Genomic DNA, 19,742 nt, shown 5'->3' on the forward strand with positions numbered 1-19,742 from the left:
CAAGCACTTCTCTAGAGCTCCCTTCCCTTCTCTCCCTCAAATTCTCTTAGTTTCCCTTTGTAGTTCTCAATTGTTGTAATAAGATCATTCTATTAAATTTTCTTTGTACTAAATATCAAACACTTTTCCTTTCTCTTCTTCTAATTCTCTAAAGCTTTCAAACACATGTTCTTCCAAAATCCTCAAAGTTCTCAAACATCTCTCTACTTCCCTTCTCTTCCAAAAGTCTCCATGTCTCAAACACTTCACAAACACATTTCTCTTCCTTCCCTAAGTTCTCAAATTCTCCAAGTTCACAAACATCCTCCAAGTTCTCAACCACTCTCTTCCAAATTCTCAAAGTTCCTAAACACTCTCTTCCAAAATCCACAAAGCTCTCAAAACACCTCTCTACTTTCTTCTCCAAATCCTCCAAGTTCTCAAACACTCTCTTCCAAATTCCCCATGTCTTAAACACATTCCCTTCCAAAATCCTCAAAGCTCTCAAACACATGTTCTTCCAAAATTCTCTAAAGTTCCCAAACACTTTCTTCTCCCTCCTCAAAGTTCTCAAACACTTCCTTTCTTCCTCAAAGTTCTCTTAGTTTCCTTAATGTTTTCTTAGTTGTAATTTATTTTTCTTTGTTATGTAAATTCTTTTCTTAAGTTTTCAAGTTGAATTAGTTTCCAAGTTTCAATTATGGTTTTTGTTCTTATTCATTATGCTTATAAGTTAATATGCTAGTTTGAATGATTGATCACCATTTAGGCTTGCATGTTAGCTATCTTGGTTTGAATTAAGAGTATACACCATGCTTTAATTCGAATTGAACTATGAATAGGAAGAGTATGTATGGACATTCGACAACAGGGATTAGATACATACTTGGTTGTTTAAAATGTTCTTCTATGCTTAATGGGTTCCTAATGCTTAATTTTAGGTTAGACAACAAATGATCAAATTAGGGAATTAGGAACACAAGGTTATGACCACACACCATGGCTTAATCATACTTTAGCTAGAATCAATCCATTAATCTAAATTGAACTTGGGAACTTATTTGCTTGAGTTACTTATTTCTTTCTTCCTTGTTTTATTTATTTCCCTTCTTTTTTGTTTCTATTTTGTGTAGGGAAACTAAATTGGATCATTCAATCACCAATCCCTGTGGAATCGACCTCGCACTTACATATGCTATACTACCAACGGTTCGTGCACTTGCGAGTATCACAAGTTGAGGATGCAGCTTAATCCATTTTGGTGCAGCTGAAATCTACACAACAAGTTTTTGGCGCCGTTGCCGGGGATCGGTAACATTGTTTGATTCTATTTGGCTTTCCTACTTTATTTTTTTTTTTTTTCTTAACTGAACAATTTCAAGTTTTAAAGTTAATGACGTTAATGGACAAGTTGTGTTTGTAGTCCAACAGAAAAGGACAATTGCCCAACAAGCAAGAGAACTGGGTTTAAGTCCCAGCTTACACAACCCATTGGTGCTTGTTGCTTTGAAGCATGGAATTGGATGTGTGTTGATTTTCCTTTTCATTTTAGTTTTTATTTCCTCATCCTTTTAATTCTATTTCAAGTTTTCTATGTTTGTTTTAGCAATTTATTATAGCTCAATAATAAATGGAGAGAGATGGCAACCTCAATCATAAGAATAGGAAGTGTGGAGCAATGGGAGAAGTCGCGACCTCCAAGTGCATCACATTCGACCTAATCGCTTCAAGGGGGAGCATTTCAATCCTTTCTCTTCTTTGAATTATGCTTATTTCCGTCATTGTTTTTACCTTTTGGTCCGCGTTGAGTTCTTTGTTTTTCTATGCTGAATCCAACCATATAAAGAACGTGAAATGTGGACTTACGGTTGGAAAGTTATAGCCTAAAAACTGAACACAGGTCGAAGCTGAAAAACAGAGAAACGAATCTGTCCAAATGGTGATAAACGGGTGATAGAAAGTGCTGTTTGTGTTTTTCTTTGGTTTATTGGTTTGTTTCTTTTAGTACAACAATTTATGTTGTTTGTTTGAATTTGTTTAGAGTACTTAGTTCATTTTCGTTTATGGTTTGTTGTTCCATTTTATCTTAATTTGTTTTTATTTCTTATCTTAAAAATTTTAAATTAAAAAAAAAAAAAAAAAGATTTTTCATATGAGCCGACTTATGGTAACCCCAGTGAGCACTTCCGTTAATACAGTGTCTAGGAGTTCTTTAGGCGACACCTTCGGTGTCTAAGAAGTTTGGGTTTTAAGCGGGACCATTGTGACCCCTCCAACCTTCCCGGATCCCCTGGCTGTGTTTTCTGAGGCCCTTAACTGGTCATCCGTGAGTTGCTTGTATATTCGTATGTTTTTAAATTAAGTTTTCTTTATTTTCTTTGTTTTCTTTTCTGTTGAGTCTTTGTTTTTGTTTTGTTTCTGTTTTTGTTTTGTTATGTTAGTTTATTTATTTATTTATGTGGCATGGTTAGTTAGTTTATTTCTGAGTGTTAAAACTTTTTTTTTTTTTATTTCAAACATTGCATAAAAAAAACAAAAAAAACAAAAAACAATAAAACAATAAAAAAAAAAACAATAAAAATAAAAAAACAACATCTTCATCATCTTCTTCATCTCCATCATCATCATGGCTTGCCTCTATTTTCTCGCACTTGTAGAATCTGCAGCAGCTCCACATGGTCCTCATTTCTTCTCTGCAATGCTTCCACGTGCTGATTGGCACAGTAGAGCCGCTTCTGCAAGTCCGCCACCATAGCCTTCAAGGAAGCTATTTCCTCGCTCATCGCGGCACACTCCCTTGTCCTCACCAGTAATCGCATGCCCAAATTGGTAGCGGAGACCGCGTGGAGCACAGTTAAATTGTGGGACTCCTCTACCGCTGCCTTATCAGACCTCTGTGCCACATGCAGATGATCTGTCGGAGTGAGCTTGCTGCTAATCATGCCTCCTAGCAGCACTGCTCTGTTTGACAGTGCCTCAGAAAAGTTCGGTATTGCCTCAGCAAAGTTTGAGGCCGTGCCGTGATGATATGAAGAGTTTGGAAAGACAGTGTTTGGAGGAGCCCTTGTCTGGGCATTCGGTGGTGCAAGTGAGAGCTCAAGGTTGAGATCATCAAGGTGAGTGCATGAGGATGCCATTTGTTTTGCTTCTGAATTTTTTGATGTTTTTCCTTGAGTTTGCAGGAAGAAATGCTGGGTATCATCCGCTTGCAGGGGTGTGGTTTAAATAGACATACGCTGATGAGAGAGAGCCAACACCATTTCGGATTTCCCGGGCATGCTCGACCTAATCGCTTCAAGGGGGAGCACCTTTACTTTTACTTTTCTTTTCTTTTTTCCGTGTTTTCTGGTGTTTAATGTTTTTGCCCGTTACTTTCATTTTCTAGAGCTTTGTGTTTTTGCTTTTCCCTTTCGGCTATCATCTTTATCTTATTTTAGTTAGGGAAATGTGTTTTCTTTTCCGTTTGTCGTCTTTGTTTTCTTTTTCTTTTTCTTTTTCTTTCTGCAACCTTACTCTTTTATTTCCGAAACAAAATAACGAAAATACAAAAACAACAAAATAAAATAAAAACAACAATAATGCAGTAGGAAATCATTTCTTCTCGGTGCTTGGTGTCTCGACCATTGGAGCTTTGAGTTTGGCCCTCTGGCTGTCCTCTTCCAGGGCTTCACACACAGCTTCTTGGGGCTCATCACTTGAGCTCCCAAAGATCGCAATCTTAGCTTGAGTGTAACTACTCTCGCGATCTGCTTGTTTGCGTTTACCCGGTCGGTCTAAGTCCTCCAGCTGTTTTCTCATGTCGCGAGAGTACAACTCTACCATTTTTGATAGGTTTTTATTCTCGTCCCGCAATACTTCTAGCTGGTGTCGATTCACCTCCACTATCCTTGACCTCTCCCTTTTCAAGCTTTTTATAGCAGTCTGACAGTCTTCAACCAAACTTCGCTCCGCCGCCAACTGAGCTTTAAGCACCTCTACCTCATGGGACTTCGCAAGTAGGCGATGACCCAAACTTGCGACACATGCTGTACTCTGCACGCTCAGTGCCAGGGCATCACTCGTGACCCGGTTGTCATCCCTTGTCCCGAACACACGTATATCTTTGGGAGTCACTAAATTTCTGCAAACTCCAATGGCAACATCGTTGTCCAGGAGTATTGAGTCATTGACAGTCACAGGCCCCCGTGCGGAGGCAAAGTAGGGCATCCATACTGGTGCTACTGCTTGGCCTCGTGTCTGAGTCGGTGGAGCTAGGTTGAGATCTAACGAAAAGGGGTAGGAAGAAGCCATTTGATTTCTCACTTTTTTTTTTCTTTTTCTTGCTTCTTTTCTCTTTTGTGTTTCTGAGTTTGTGTGTTTTTTGTTTTTTGTTTTTTTCCCTTCTTTTTCCTTCTTATAGATGTAGTCTTTGACAAACAAACCCTAGCCGTTGCAGCGTCTAAGCGTTTTCTGAATATCCAGCGTTCCTCGAGTCCCACAACCTTCTCACTTTCCAACCGTTTCCAACACATTTGTCACGACTTGCTTTGTCTGAACGGACGCGTTCAGCAAAGTTGTCGCGCCTTTCCATGAGCCCGTAATTTTCGCTTGTGGATCTACGGCGCCTCTATGCGTCGACACGTGGCTCCTGCTTTCTGCCCGTGACTATCCATGAAACGACATCAGGGACCACATTCCCTCTTTTTAGAAATCCCGCTTTGCGCTCATAATTCACGTTTTATCTTTTTAAGAAAAAAATTAAATTTAAACGTGTGGGCTTCAGATTTCATGTTGGGTCGGGTTTTACCGTTGTTGGGTTAATTTCATTTTGGGTTGGGCTTTCAATTGTTTGGGTTTCAGTTTGTGTAAGACTATCTGTTAGGGCTTACTGTTTTGAGTGTTTTACTGTTTCGTGTTTTTTTATTTATTTATTTTATTTTATTTTATTTGATTGTTTGTTTTGTAATTTTTATTTTGTAATTGTTTTATTTTATTTTTGTATGTTTTGTGATTTTTATTTGCTTTAATACCCTTCATTTGTTGTTATGACATTGGTTGTGGCTAATTTTTAAACATTGAGGACAATGTTCATTTCTAGGTTTGGGGGTATTGGAGTTTAGCAAGTAAATTTGGTTTTTCTTAAAATTAAAAAAAAATAATAATTGAAAAAAAAAAATTTATTTATTTTTTTGCTTGTTTTTATTTTAAGTATTGTTTTGTTTTGTTTTTGTTTTGAGTCACTTTCCGAACACTTATGATGAGATAGTGATAAATGTTTGCATGACTTAAATAAGAATTGGATTTCATTTTATTTTAGTGTTTTTTTTTCTTTATTAAAAAATAAAAAAAAATTTGGCATTGTTCTAGCATGATATGTTTGAAACCTTCTTTACACTTGCCATTTGTTTCATAATTTTCCAATTAAAGGATTTGCATGACCCAAAGAATTGTATCAAGCACAAATTAGACTTATATAACCATATAAAGTGAGCTTTTGAGCCTTGTACTTCAATTCATGAGTGTTATATACATACTCTTATTTTCTTGTCATCAAAGTTGTTGTTTGATCTCATTATTTATTGATTTGGTTGAACACTTAAAAGTCATTCATTCTTATGCAATTTGACTTCACGACATTTAAGAAGTGATATTAAGGCCCTCTTTGGATCGTTTGTGCCTTTCAAGCTAACCTTATGCATGCTTAAGCATGATTTTCCATTGTTAACCATATTGAGCCTACATGTAAACCTTTTCTTTCATTTAACCAATTATATTTCCTCGCCTTAGCCTGAAAAACAAATATTTACCTTTCTAAAGAACTCATGAGCTTTAATTGGGATGTGTTTTTCATACTAAGTTTGGGAATTTCGAAGAAAAAAAAAAATCACACAATTGGTGAAAGAAAAGAGAAAAGTTGTGATTAAGTGGTGGTTGAATGAAATTTCATTTTTGGGCCTTCAAAATAAATTGGTGGTTGTTCAGGAAAGGAGTGAATCAATGTAAATGAAGGGTATAAGGAGTTTTGATCAGGTAAAAGAAAAAAATCTAATCGTGATGATTCGAAGTCTTGTAAACAATTATTTTATGCTCTTGCATTGCGAGTTCCTTGGACTTTGTATTATCCATATCCTTCATTTCTTACTCACCTTACACCCTTGGCCCCATTACAACCCATGTTAAAGACCTAAATTGATCTTAAATGTCATGTGGTTGAATTTCATTCATTTTTCTACTTTTAAGTGTTTGACATCCTTCTTGAGATCATATTAATGCAAGTTCTTCATATTTCTATTGCGAGTTAAGTCCCTTATGGTTTAACTCTATTCTCATGTTTATAACTGAGTGTGCATTATAGCCCTCTTCTGAGTGATTCATTTGTGAGAGGACAACTTTGGTGAGATTTGAAGTTGAACTTATGCTTTGTATGATTTTTGAAATTGTGTGAAAACTAAGATTGGGGAATTTGTTGCATTTGGCTATCACACTACTACACTTTGAGCATATTGTGTTTAGAACTTTGCCGCTTTGTAAATAATGTCTAAAAATTGAGCTTTTATTGTTAAAACGTTTAAGTCATGTGCATGAGTCATTTCTCTTCAGAAAATGTTCGGAAAAATTGTTTTAAGTTCTTTGTGTTTTTGTGTTTGTTTTTGTTTTTGGTTTTGCTTAAGGACTAACAATCTTTAAGTTTTCTAATTACTTTGTTTTACAGAGTCAGTAAAACGTTTGTGGGTATCGTATCTGTTAAACCCTCAGGAGACACAACTCCTCCTACTAGGGATGCCTAGAGGTTTAAAGGCTTGTTGCATATGCTAAATGCAATCGAGTTACCTACGAAAGTGGTTTAGTTAACTTCTAGTTTTGTTTTTAACTTTGTTTTGTGTTGTTTTGCTCGAGGACTAGCAAAATCTAGGTTTGGGGGTATTTGATCGGTTCATAATTGTATATTATTTCTTACCCTTCTAGCTTATGATTTGGTTATGTTTTTGAGTTAAACTTGTACTTTTAATCCTTTTTGTGTTTATCTTTCAGTTAATTGAGCTTTAGGTAACAATGATGGCTTTGGAGAACATAATTCATGCAATTCAAGCATGTTAAGGCCTAATTTGGATGAATTGATGAAGAGCTTAAAGACAAATTTATTATGGCTACAGCCCCCTGCCAGTCCAGTTCCGTAGGTCATATTGCAAGCTTTGTTTCAGCAACCTACATAGCTCGGATGAGGCCACATTCTTCATGAAAGTTGTTCCAATGGGTGTATGCTATAACATATCCGAAATTCAGCCACATTGGATAATTGTGGAGTCTGTTACCTAGCAAACACAGAGCCATGCTCAGGATGGATTTTATCAGCGCCCAAAATGAGTTAGCAATTTGTTTTGGCCTTAACTTCCTCCTCCGACCTTGGATTGGCCCAAATGATATATGGCTGGAAAGAAGACATTCTGAACTTCAAGTTTGAGTGCTTAAAGTCCTAATTTGATTAAGAGAAGCCCAAGTTGTAAGCCCTTGAAGTTGCTGGTCATGCTGACCTCAGCATGTGCTGGTTGGATGCTTGGTCATGGTGAGCTAGGTATGAGCTATCATTTCTGGTTGGAAGCTTGGTCATGGTGACATGAAGATGAGCTAGGGCTGCTGGTGGGATTTAGTGGTGAAGTGCATCAACCAATTCAAGATTTTCTAATACAAGTGCATCACCCATTTCAGATTTTCTAATACAAGTGCATCAACCATTTCAGATTTTATAATTCAAGTGTTGTATGCATTAGTCTTATTGAATTCTGATTTTCACTTCCCCTAGGCCTATAAATAGGGAAGTTCTCTAAGCTTGTAAGAACACCCCAAGGGGGGGAGCTCTCAAGCACTTCTCTAGAGCTCCCTTCCCTTCTCTCCCTCAAATTCTCTTAGTTTCCCTTTGTAGTTCTCAATTGTTGTAATAAGATCATTCTATTAAATTTTCTTTGTACTAAATATCAAACACTTTTCCTTTCTCTTCTTCTAATTCTCTAAAGCTTTCAAACACATGTTCTTCCAAAATCCTCAAAGTTCTCAAACATCTCTCTACTTCCCTTCTCTTCCAAAAGTCTCCATGTCTCAAACACTTCACAAACACATTTCTCTTCCTTCCCTAAGTTCTCAAATTCTCCAAGTTCACAAACATCCTCCAAGTTCTCAACCACTCTCTTCCAAATTCTCAAAGTTCCTAAACACTCTCTTCCAAAATCCACAAAGCTCTCAAAACACCTCTCTACTTTCTTCTCCAAATCCTCCAAGTTCTCAAACACTCTCTTCCAAATTCCCCATGTCTTAAACACATTCCCTTCCAAAATCCTCAAAGCTCTCAAACACATGTTCTTCCAAAATTCTCTAAAGTTCCCAAACACTTTCTTCTCCCTCCTCAAAGTTCTCAAACACTTCCTTTCTTCCTCAAAGTTCTCTTAGTTTCCTTAATGTTTTCTTAGTTGTAATTTATTTTTCTTTGTTATGTAAATTCTTTTCTTAAGTTTTCAAGTTGAATTAGTTTCCAAGTTTCAATTATGGTTTTTGTTCTTATTCATTATGCTTATAAGTTAATATGCTAGTTTGAATGATTGATCACCATTTAGGCTTGCATGTTAGCTATCTTGGTTTGAATTAAGAGTATACACCATGCTTTAATTCGAATTGAACTATGAATAGGAAGAGTATGTATGGACATTCGACAACAGGGATTAGATACATACTTGGTTGTTTAAAATGTTCTTCTATGCTTAATGGGTTCCTAATGCTTAATTTTAGGTTAGACAACAAATGATCAAATTAGGGAATTAGGAACACAAGGTTATGACCACACACCATGGCTTAATCATACTTTAGCTAGAATCAATCCATTAATCTAAATTGAACTTGGGAACTTATTTGCTTGAGTTACTTATTTCTTTCTTCCTTGTTTTATTTATTTCCCTTCTTTTTTGTTTCTATTTTGTGTAGGGAAACTAAATTGGATCATTCAATCACCAATCCCTGTGGAATCGACCTCGCACTTACATATGCTATACTACCAACGGTTCGTGCACTTGCGAGTATCACAAGTTGAGGATGCAGCTTAATCCATTTTGGTGCAGCTGAAATCTACACAACAATAGGTACGTGAACCTTAAGGATGTTTTGTGATATATATGTCACGTCAGCAAATTAACGGAGTTGTTGACGGAACCTAACGGCAGTGACAATTTATGATCATACATACTAACATTGAGGACCACGAATGACAAAAAAAAATAAAAATTAGGGATGCAGTATGATAGTTTCATAAACCTTAGGGACGTTTTTTGATATTAAGCCTAAATAAATTAAGGTTCACACAACTTTACAATGGTTACTAAAATGACCTTGGGTTAAGAATTTTATGAGAAGATTTGTTTGTGTGGTGAAAGAAGGAATCGATCTTCACAACATTGGGTCGGAAATTCAGATGATTACTGCCCATCTCTCTACTTTAAGGCCAAGCTTGTATAGCTATAATATTAGGGAAATCGGAGGTGCCACTTCTTTGTACGAGAGGCAGCAACAACTAAGACGAACCTATTCTCATATTATAGAACAGGATGTTGTTGGGTTAGAGGATATTCGTGTGGAAGAATTGGTCATGCATTTGGTGAAGGAAGAATTCAGCCACCGAGTTTTTTCTATATGGGGTATGGGTGGTTTGGGCAAGACGACTCTTGCAAAACAATATATCATCATATGGATGTTAGAAAACATTTTGGCTCTTTTGTTTGGGTATGTATAGCTCAACAATATCAATTTTCTTAGAGTTTTATTGGTGCGAATTTGTGCTTGTATGTGGTGTTTGTTTACTGAGACAGCAAACAATTAAGTTTTTGTTCACTGAGAATATGATATATTAGTTGAGCTATTTGTTCTTCTGCTTATTTTTGTATACATAATGACCGTGGGTGGGGTATTGTTTCCCATAGCTTGTGCTGCTCGATCGAAGAGACTATAGCTGAGTCAGTAGTGTCCTTTGTGGTTCAAAGGGTCTGGCGCTTCGTCATCCAAGAAGCGAAGTTCTTGTACCTATTCGGCAATCAAATTAAGTCTGCACAAACTGAGTTGCAGTTGAGCCAGGGTTTTCTAAACGATGCAGATATAAGGCAATGAGAGGATGCAACAGTGCTTGTTGTGGTCGCAAAAGTAAGAGACACTGCATATGATTTGGAGGATGTTGTAGAATTTTTTTTTTTTTTGAAAGTGTCTAACAAGCGTCAAAGAGGGGTTAAGAATTTTCTGAGAAGATTTGTTTGTGTGGTGAAAGAAGGAATCGATCTTCACAACATTGGGTCGGAAATTTAGATGATTACTGCCCATCTCTCTACTTCAAGATCAAGCTTGCAGAGCTATAATATTAGGGAAATCGGAGGTGCCACTTCTTTGTACGAGAGGCAGCAACAACTAAGACGCACCTATTCTCATATTGTAGAACGGGATGTTGTTGGGTTATAGGATAGTGTGGAAGAATTGGTCATGCATTTGGTGAAGGAAGAATTCAACCACCGAGTTTTTTCTATATGGGGTATGGGTGGTTTGGGCAACACGACTCTTACAAAACAATATATCATCATACGGATGTTAGAAAACATTTTGGCTCTTTTGTTTGGGTATGTATAGCTCAACAATATCGATTTTCTTAGAGTTTATTGGTGCGAATTTGTGATTGTATGTGGTGTTTGTTTACTGAGACAGCAAACAATTAAGCTTTTGTTTACTGAGAATATGATATATTAGTTGAGCTATTTGTTCTTGTGCTTATTTTTGTATACATAATGACCGTGGGTGGGGTATTGTTTCCCATAGCTTGTGCTGCTCGATCGAGGAGACTATGGCTGAGTCAGTAGTTTCCTTTGTGGTTCAAAGGGTCTGGCGCTTCGTCATCTAAGAAGCGAAGTTCTTGTACATATTCGGCAATCAAATTGAGTCTGTACAAACTGAGTTGCAGTTAATCCAGGGTTTTCTAAACGATGCAGATATAAGGCGACGAGAGGATGCAATAGTGCGTGTTGTGGTCGCAAAAGTAAGAGACACTGCATATGATTTGTGTTGTGTAGATACAGCTGCACCAAAATGGATTCAGTTGCATCCTCAACTTGTGATACTCGCAAGTGCACGAGCCGTTCGGTAGTATAGCGTATGTAAGTGCGAGGTCGATCCCACGAGGATTGGTGATTGAATGATCCAATTCATTTCTCCTACACAAAACAGAAATAAAAAAGAAAGGAAATAAATAAAACAAGGAAGAAAGAAAATAACTAACTCAAGTAGATAAGTTCCCAAGTTCAATTAGATTAATGGATTGGTTCTAGCTAAAGTATGATTAAGCCATGGTGTGTGGTCATAACCTTGTGTTCCTAATTCCCTAATTTGATCATTTGTTGTCTAACCTAAAATTAAGCATTAGGAACCCATTAAGCATAGAAGAACAATTTAAACAACCAAGCATGTATCTAATCCCTGTTGTCGAATGTCCATACATACTCTTCCTATTCATAGTTCAATTCGAATTAAAGCATGGTGTATACTCTTAATTCAAACCAAGATAGCTAACATGCAAGCCTTAATGGTGATCAATCATTCAAACTAGCATATTAACTTATAAGCATAATGAATAAGAACATGAACCATAATTGAAACTTGGAAACTAATCAAACTTGAGACTAAAGAAAAGAATTTACATAATGAAAAGTAAAGTGGAACTAAGAAAAACTTAAGGAAAATTTCAACACAAAAGATTTCATTACAACAATTGAAAACTAGAAAGAGAAACTAAGAGAATTTGAGGGAGAGAAGGGAAGGGAGCTCTAGAGAAGTGTTTGAGAGCTCCCCCCCTTGGGGTGTGTTTACAAGCTTAGAGAACTTCCCTATTTATAGGCCTAGGGGAAGTGAAAATCTAAATTCAATATGGCTAATGCATACAACACTTGTTTTATAAAATCTGAAATGGTTGATGCACTTGTATTAGAAAATCTAAATTGGGTGATGCACTTGTATTAGAAAATCTTGAATTGGTTGATGCACTTCACCAATAGATCCCACCAGCAGCCCTAGCTCATCTTCATGTCACCATGACCAAGCTTCCAACCAGAAATGATAGCTCATACCTAGCTCACCATGACCAAGCATCCAACCAGCACATGCTGAGGTCAGCATGACCAGCAACTTCAAGGGCTTACAACTTGGGCTTCTCTTAATCAAATTAGGACTTTAAGCACTCGAAATTAAAGTTCAGAATGTCTTCTTTCCAGCCATATGTTATTTGGGCCAATCCAAGGTCGGAGGAAGAAGTTAAGGCCGAAACAAATTGCTAACTCATTTTCCGCGCTGATAAGATCCATCCTGAGCATGGTTCTGTGTTTGCTAGGTAACAGACTCCATATTTATCCAATGGGGCCGAATTTTGGGTATGTTATAGTACACACCCATTGGAACAACTTTCATGAAGAATGTGGCCTCATTCGAGCTATGTAGGTTGCTGAAACAAAGCTTGCAATATGACCTACGGAACTGGACTGGCAGGGGGCTGTAGCCAAAATGAGTTTGTCTTTAAGCTCTTCTTCCCTTTATCCAAATCAGGCTTTAACATGCATGGATTGCATCATTTCCTATCCAAAGCCATCATTGTTCCCTAAAGCTGAAAGATAAACACAAAAAGGATTAAAAGTACAAGTTTAACTCAAAAATATAACCAAATCATAAGCTAGAAGGGTACAAAATGATATACAATTATGAACCGATCAATTTGGAGGATGTGGTAGAATTTTTTTTCTTGAAAGTGTCTAACAAGCGTCAAAGAGGGGTTAAGAATTTTCGGAGAAGATTTGTTTGTGTGGTGAAAGAAGGAATCGATCTTCACAACATTGGGTCGGAAATTCAGATGATTACTGCCCATCTCTCTACTTTAAGGTCAAGCTTGCAGAGTTATAATATTAGGGAAATCGGAGGTGCCACTTCTTTGTAAGAGAGGCAGCAACAACTAAGACGCATCTATTCTCATATTATTGAAAGGGATGTTGTTGAGTTAGAGGATAGTGTAGAAGAATTGGTCATGCATTTGGTGAAGGAAGAATTCAGCCACGGAGTTGTTTCTATATGGGGTATGGGTGGTTTGGGCAAGACGACTCTTGCAAAACAATATATCATCATATGGATGTTAGAAAACATTTTGGCTCTTTTATTTGGGTATGTATAGCTCAACAATATCAAGTGAGGTCTGTTTGGGAAGGAATTCTAATTAAACTTCTTTCTGCTGACAATGATAAAAAAACACAGAAATTGCAAAACTAGGGGATGATGAAATAGCAAAATGAATTTATATTATACTACAAGAGAGTAGATGTTTGATAGTTGTGGATGACATTTGGACCATTGAGGCATGGGAGTCACTGAAACATGCTTTTCCATTGTGTGAGGAATCAGGAAGCATAGTATTACTCACCACTCGCAACAAAGAGGTAGCTTTACATTTAGATAGAAATGGTTTCATCCACCATCCTCGGCCACTGAATGACGATGAAAGCTGGACACTTTTTGAGAAGATAGCAATCTCTGGAAGAGATGGAATAGGTATTGTCTCATCCAAATCTTTTGTCTTTGCTTTAGTTTCATATGTGTCAATTGAACACAATAGAAACTTTCATACTCCATTTGACCTGCATTTCGGACCTTAGTATTTTCCAAGCATGACCGACATTTTGTTTTTTAGGGAACGATTGATGTTATATGATTATCTAACAAATCACATAACATATGGAATTCTTCTCAGGGATACTTTTTTGTAAGAACTTTATATTTTCTTAACTATAGCCATTTTCACTTTGGAAACAAATTAACGCCACCAAATTGAAATATAAACTGCCTGATTTTAATTTTAATTTTGTAATTTGGTACCAACATGTTTATTTATCATATTCACAATAAATTGCATGTTTAGAAAATGCAAAATGAATCTCGAACTTGTCCGTTGAGCCCATCTCAAAGTAGTTTTTCTGTATTAAACTTGGTGCAATAATTGTCATTATATTAGTTTTTCTTAATTATCCAGCATAAGTGTTTTTCTGTTGTTGTTGCTGATATATCTAGCATACGTTTAGTAAAACAAAAAAGTTACATTGTAGTGTAAAAATCATTCAAACAAATAACATTTATGATTTTAAACAAATGACAATAAATTTGGTGTTTGATTATTTTTCAGCATCCAAATTTTCCACAAATATGAAAGATATAGGAAAGAAGATGCTTCAATATTGTGCTGGCTTGCTATTAGCTGTCACTGTGTTGGCATGACTACTTGCTAGAAATGACATTATTGATGAGTGGGAGATCATACTTAAGAGTATTTATACATACCTAAAAAGTGGCAAAGGCCACGACAAGGAGGCTGTTCGCACCACTTTGCAAAACCCAAGGGAGGTGTCGTATAGCAGTGTAGCTCGGAAGTCCGAGTGTCGTATCCACAGAGAGCAGTGTAAAGAAAATAACAGAGATGAAAAAGAACAAGTGTGATTGAGAGGTTGATTTATGCAAGATTTGATTTAGAGAAAATTTAATTGATTAAAACACTAAGGCATTGGGGTTCCACTTTTAACATAAGCATGCAACTCTTAATAATTTGATCCACAAAATATTTTCCTTTGTAGTTGTTCAAAATAATTAAAGCCCTTTTTAATTTCCTTTAGAAGTATTCTAAGCATAACTTGTACCATTGGCAACAAACTATCAAAAAATAATCTTCATCAAAATTCTATTAATCTTTAGTAATTCTCTTCTCTTTTAAAAGCATGAAAGTTTTTACTACACAATGGGAAAAACATTATTGAACCCATGAAATAGATTATCAAACATTCATCAATTAATTAAAAAGAAAACTACAAATTCCATTTGAACAAAAACTACAAATTCACATTAAAGCTTAAGTTTGGATCAAACTAATAAAAATTACACACTTATATTAAAAGCTTTCCCCCTAGCCTTAGCTAGGGAGTTAGTTCCCCATAAAATAAAACTAAAACAGAAATTTAGAACTAGAAGAATTGGAGGAAGGAGAGAGAGCTCAAGAGAAGATTGTGAGCTTGGTGTGTTTTCCTTCTACGGCAACACTCTATTTATAGAGAATGAGAATTGCTCATGTTGCAACTTGCTTTGATTAAACTATTATTCCACCTTGCTACTACCAAGTGTTTCACCCGTCAATTGCCATCAAATGCTTCCATTACTTGTGTTGATGACTCCACTTTCTTTGTTTATTTCACTCTAGTGCTAGCAGCACCCTCCAAATCTTCATCCTCATTTGTTTGGCTGCCACACTTCAATGCTTTTGTTTTATTTATATCAATGCCATCACCACTTCTTCATTCATTTATTTGTTTACTAACAACTTCCAATTGCATTTAATTGTTTGGAAGCTCCACCTAAAAAGAAGAATAAAAAGACTTTAAACAAAATTAACTAAAGCACTAACAATTTAAATTTAGGGATAACAAATGTAATAATTATGTGCTCATCAGAAGCATGGGTACATCATGGTTATTGTTTGCCATATTATTTAAAACCATGTTTTCTAATTTGGGTCAGTTTTCTGAAGATTATGAGATACCAACGAATGTGTTGACTCAACTGTGGGTGGTAGAAGGTTTTATATCGATGGAGCAACAAAGACAAGATTTTGTCGAAACGATGGAAGAAATAGCTTTTAGTTACTTAACTGAATTGGTGGAAAGGTGCATGGTTGAAATTGAAAACTAAGGTTTTGTTAGAAAGATTAAATCTTGTCGTCTTCATGATCTCATGCGAGACATGTGCTTGTTGCAGTCAAAAGAGGAGAGCTTTTTCCAAATTGTCAATTTGTCGCATATAAAGGATCGTCTTCCTTTTTCCACGGTAACTAAGGCAACAGTAACAAGTAATGTTCGAAGACTTGGCATCTATGTGGATGAGACTGTTGAGGAATTTTTTCCATCAAGATTTGAAAGAGAAAGCCACCTTAGGTCTTTGTTATACTTTGGATGTTGTGCTCAAAACGATAAAGAGTTAGTATCACGACTATTTCGGCAATTCACACTACTCAGAGTTTTGAAGCTTGAGGATATGGCTACATCAGTGAAATTGCCAAATGCCATTGGGAAAATGGTCCACTTAAGATTTTTAAGTCTAAGGGGTTCTGATGTAGAACGGTTCCCATCGTCCATAGGTAATTTGATATGCATGCAAACTATGGATTTACGCACTTCATCATGTTATATGATTCAATTTCCATATGTGGTTTAAAAGATGAGACGACTGAGACATTTGTAACTTCCTTTAGATTGTGGTAAAAAACTTTGACTGTCTAGTCTTCATGATTTGCAGACACTGTACTATTTTGGATGCAGATGTGATGTCTTGAACGAGTTTGCTGAGTTAACCAGTCTTAGAAAACTGGTCATACAAGTGACAAGCCACTGGAAAAATTTGGAGGAAACCTTGAAATCTATGAGCAGCACACTTGATGGAATTCAATCTCTATTTGTGACTATTATTGATAATGATATAAAATAGTATTAAGTTGTCGTCAAGTATACAAGCTGATGTTGGAAGGGGAAATCTGGAGGCTACCGAACCTTCAACACTTTCCAAACCTTGCTAAGTTAACACTGAGTATGTGTTATATTGACAACAACCAGATGGCCATGCTAGAGAAGGTGCCCAATCTAAAAACTCTTTGCCCAAGGAACGGAACTTTCGAGAATGGGATATTCACACTGGTTTTCTCCAAAGATGGCTTTCGTCAACTTGAATCGCTCTCCCTTGTGTACTTGAACAGAATAAGGGACTTGAAGGTGGAAGAAGGAGCTATGCCTTGGAGACAGTTCCAGACGGGCTAAGATACATTACTGCCCTCCGGGAATTAAGATTCGGAGGGATGCATAGCCTATTTCGTAGTAGGGTTCAGGTAGGAGGAGATGAATTCCATAAAATCCAACATGTGCCTTCGGTTGTATGTATATGACCACGCGAAGGAATAGGTACTTCTTAGTTTCCAAATGTGGTAGCCGAGGTTAATTCATTTGTTGTGTAAATGTGTTCTTCATTTGGCATCTTTACTCAACTTTTCATATATTTGTTTATTGTCTTCTTTTCTATTGTTGTGTTGCAGTTGGTAGTTATTTGTTTTGCTTGCTCTTTTTTACTTTATTTTCCTGCTTCTACTCTGACCTGCCTTCCCCTCAAGTCAAAAACCAAACCAACTTATTCAATTCAGTGTTGTTACTTGTTATATGTTTGAAAGATATTCATAGTATGTCTCCCATATTCCTAAATTCAATAATGCAGAGAATATGAAATTTTCTGAAGGAGAGGAGAAGATCCATTTATCATAGGCCACATAGCTGTGATGATCGATGAGGCATGCTCTTTGATTAGGCAGTGTCACATAAGTATCATGAGTTGTCAATCATAACTTGAACGTAATGTATTGTTTTGTGTCCAATGATATATGAATATGTCGGAGAAGTTAACAGATGTTTTGAAAACTGTTTATACCACAATCAGAGGACCAATGGGAAAGCGACACATTGACTACAGACAGGATCGGTTAGGTAGCCCTTGGCACCCCCGGACTGCCGAACCTAGCTCAAACAACAAACACTCTTTGGACACGTGGAGCTTCCACAATTAATGTCTATAGTCCCACATCGAAAATCTACACAACATGCACACCTCCCAAGGCTTATAAAAGGGGGACATGTCCCAAAATTGAGGTAACTGGATCATTCGGCATACAATGTTATCACTCTATCCATATTATTTACTAAACCCGTACTTAGTTAAGCATCGGAGAGCCTTCGGCCGGTACCACACCGGTGCCCTAGGTCTTACCGAGCGTTTCTCATATTGCAGATGGCACACTCTACCGAGGCCCAGCGCATTCCGAAGGCTTAGATATCACTAAGTTGAGCCCAAAAGTGCCGAACCACTTTTCTACATCAACAAAAACCATATCCGATGATCAATTAAAGTGAAAGTTAGTAGTATATAATTGTGCCCTCAATAAAGTAAGTATTTATCTTCGTACTCAATTTTGATCTTGTTTATATTCATATGAATATTTTGGGCCTTCTTTGAGGTACTATAACATGGATGCTTTTGTTTCTCTCTGTATCTGTATCCGTATGAAGCTGGGTGAGGTCTGTGTTATAAAAAGAGAGATGAAGGTCCTCTGTTGAGATCTTGGATGGATACCGAATTCGAGTCTCTGATATTGGTTATCAAGCTCTTATGTCCCCGTAAGAGTTTAAATCCTTAAGTCCCCTGTTGGTATTTTTATAGTTATGGTTTGGCTAGCAGCCTGCAAGTCTTCGGCAAATTCTATTGGTCCTTGGTCGACTACAATACAAATTTGAACTTGAAAATGAGCAACTACCTTTGCTTTTCTTTAGTTAAATATACCTCAGCAAGTGAACCATGACCTCGAGGGGGGGTGCAAGAAAACCGAAAAATCAATCAGCTTTCTTATCTGCAACTGGTTCTGATTTATTTGCTGCTGCAGAGTGCTTGTCCGCTGCCATCTTGGCATGAGCTTCTTCCCTCTCCCTGAAGTACCTCTCAAACGCCATCGGAAGGAACTGAGGAATTAAAAACCCGAACAGGTTGATGAGGGAGAAATATAAGAAATTGGTTATAGCCAGGCTCCTCCCAAACAAAAAATCATGCAATGTCCTGCAATTACAAGTACCCCAAACAAGAAAACCAATTAAGAACTAAGTTTCCAAAACACAAGAAATATGATTATAATTTACCTTGAACTGTGCATTGGTAGGCAGAGCTAGAACTGACTTCAAAAACTCAAATAAGAATCTGCTGCCTTGGAAAATCTCCTGGGAGCTATAACTAACAATCCCGTGTGCCAGAAAGGCCAGGCGAGGCAGGGTTAAGATATAGGCAGAGGCTCTAGGAAGATCAAATCAAAGAACGGGACAAGGCCAATTGGGTTTTAATCAAACTAGCTTGGGAAAAAGTGTTTAAGTGTCTTCCTGGTGATACCTGAACCTGAACAAGAAAAACAAACAAAACCAGAAACAAAAAAGAACCTGCTGAATCATAGATGGAAACAAATTGACAATATATATATATTGCACAAGGGAGATTTAATGCCAGGCACAAATCACGTTTACAAGAAGAAATGGAATTATTTGAAGGGCCATAAATGGTAAGCAATTCAAAAAGGTTTCAATTAACAAGGATTTAACTTGGGTTAATCAATACTTTCCACACATAATTATCACACGATTCAATCAAAAAAGGTTAACAATTTGAAATGCAATCAAACCAATACATTTATACATAGGAAAAGAATGATAATACGAACAGTTCTTGTTAATATTGAATTTCTTGAATGAATATGAAAGAGTTGGAGAGAGAGATCTTACTGAAGATGAGGGATGAGTGAGAAGGAAATTAAAGCAAATTCATTCAAAACCAAAACGAAAGCCTCCAAATGAAAAGATGATGCATCAGGGGATACAAGCCAGACCACTTTCTACTTACTCCTCTCCCCTGTTTGTACGCAAAATGCAACTCTATGTTTTCAGAAAACACGAAAAACTGGAGAAATGGAAATAAATAAATAAAAATCAGAAAATTAAAAGGTAAAATAAATTGATCAAACCTTGCACCATAGGGGGTACCCAACCATGTTTTACTCCAAGCCTTGATGCTTTTGAATTTTCACCATGAATTTCATGCTTTTGAAGAACATGAAAGCATGTGATATC

General features: G+C 36.7%; 2 pseudogenes; both read left to right on the plus strand.

Annotated features, from left to right (window-relative positions):
- The first annotated feature begins 10,101 nt into the window (after window positions 1-10,101).
- Window positions 10,102-14,277, plus strand: LOC148297741 (putative disease resistance protein At1g50180 pseudogene; annotated as a pseudogene).
- A 1,509-nt stretch (window positions 14,278-15,786) lies between these two features.
- LOC148297742 (disease resistance protein RPH8A-like) lies at window positions 15,787-16,978 on the plus strand (annotated as a pseudogene).
- Window positions 16,979-19,742: the final 2,764 nt, after the last annotated feature.

This window comes from Prunus avium, chromosome 1 (genome assembly GCF_965620075.1).
Source record: "Prunus avium chromosome 1, drPruAviu1.hap1.1, whole genome shotgun sequence".
In the NCBI taxonomy this organism is placed as follows: domain Eukaryota; kingdom Viridiplantae; phylum Streptophyta; class Magnoliopsida; order Rosales; family Rosaceae; genus Prunus; species Prunus avium.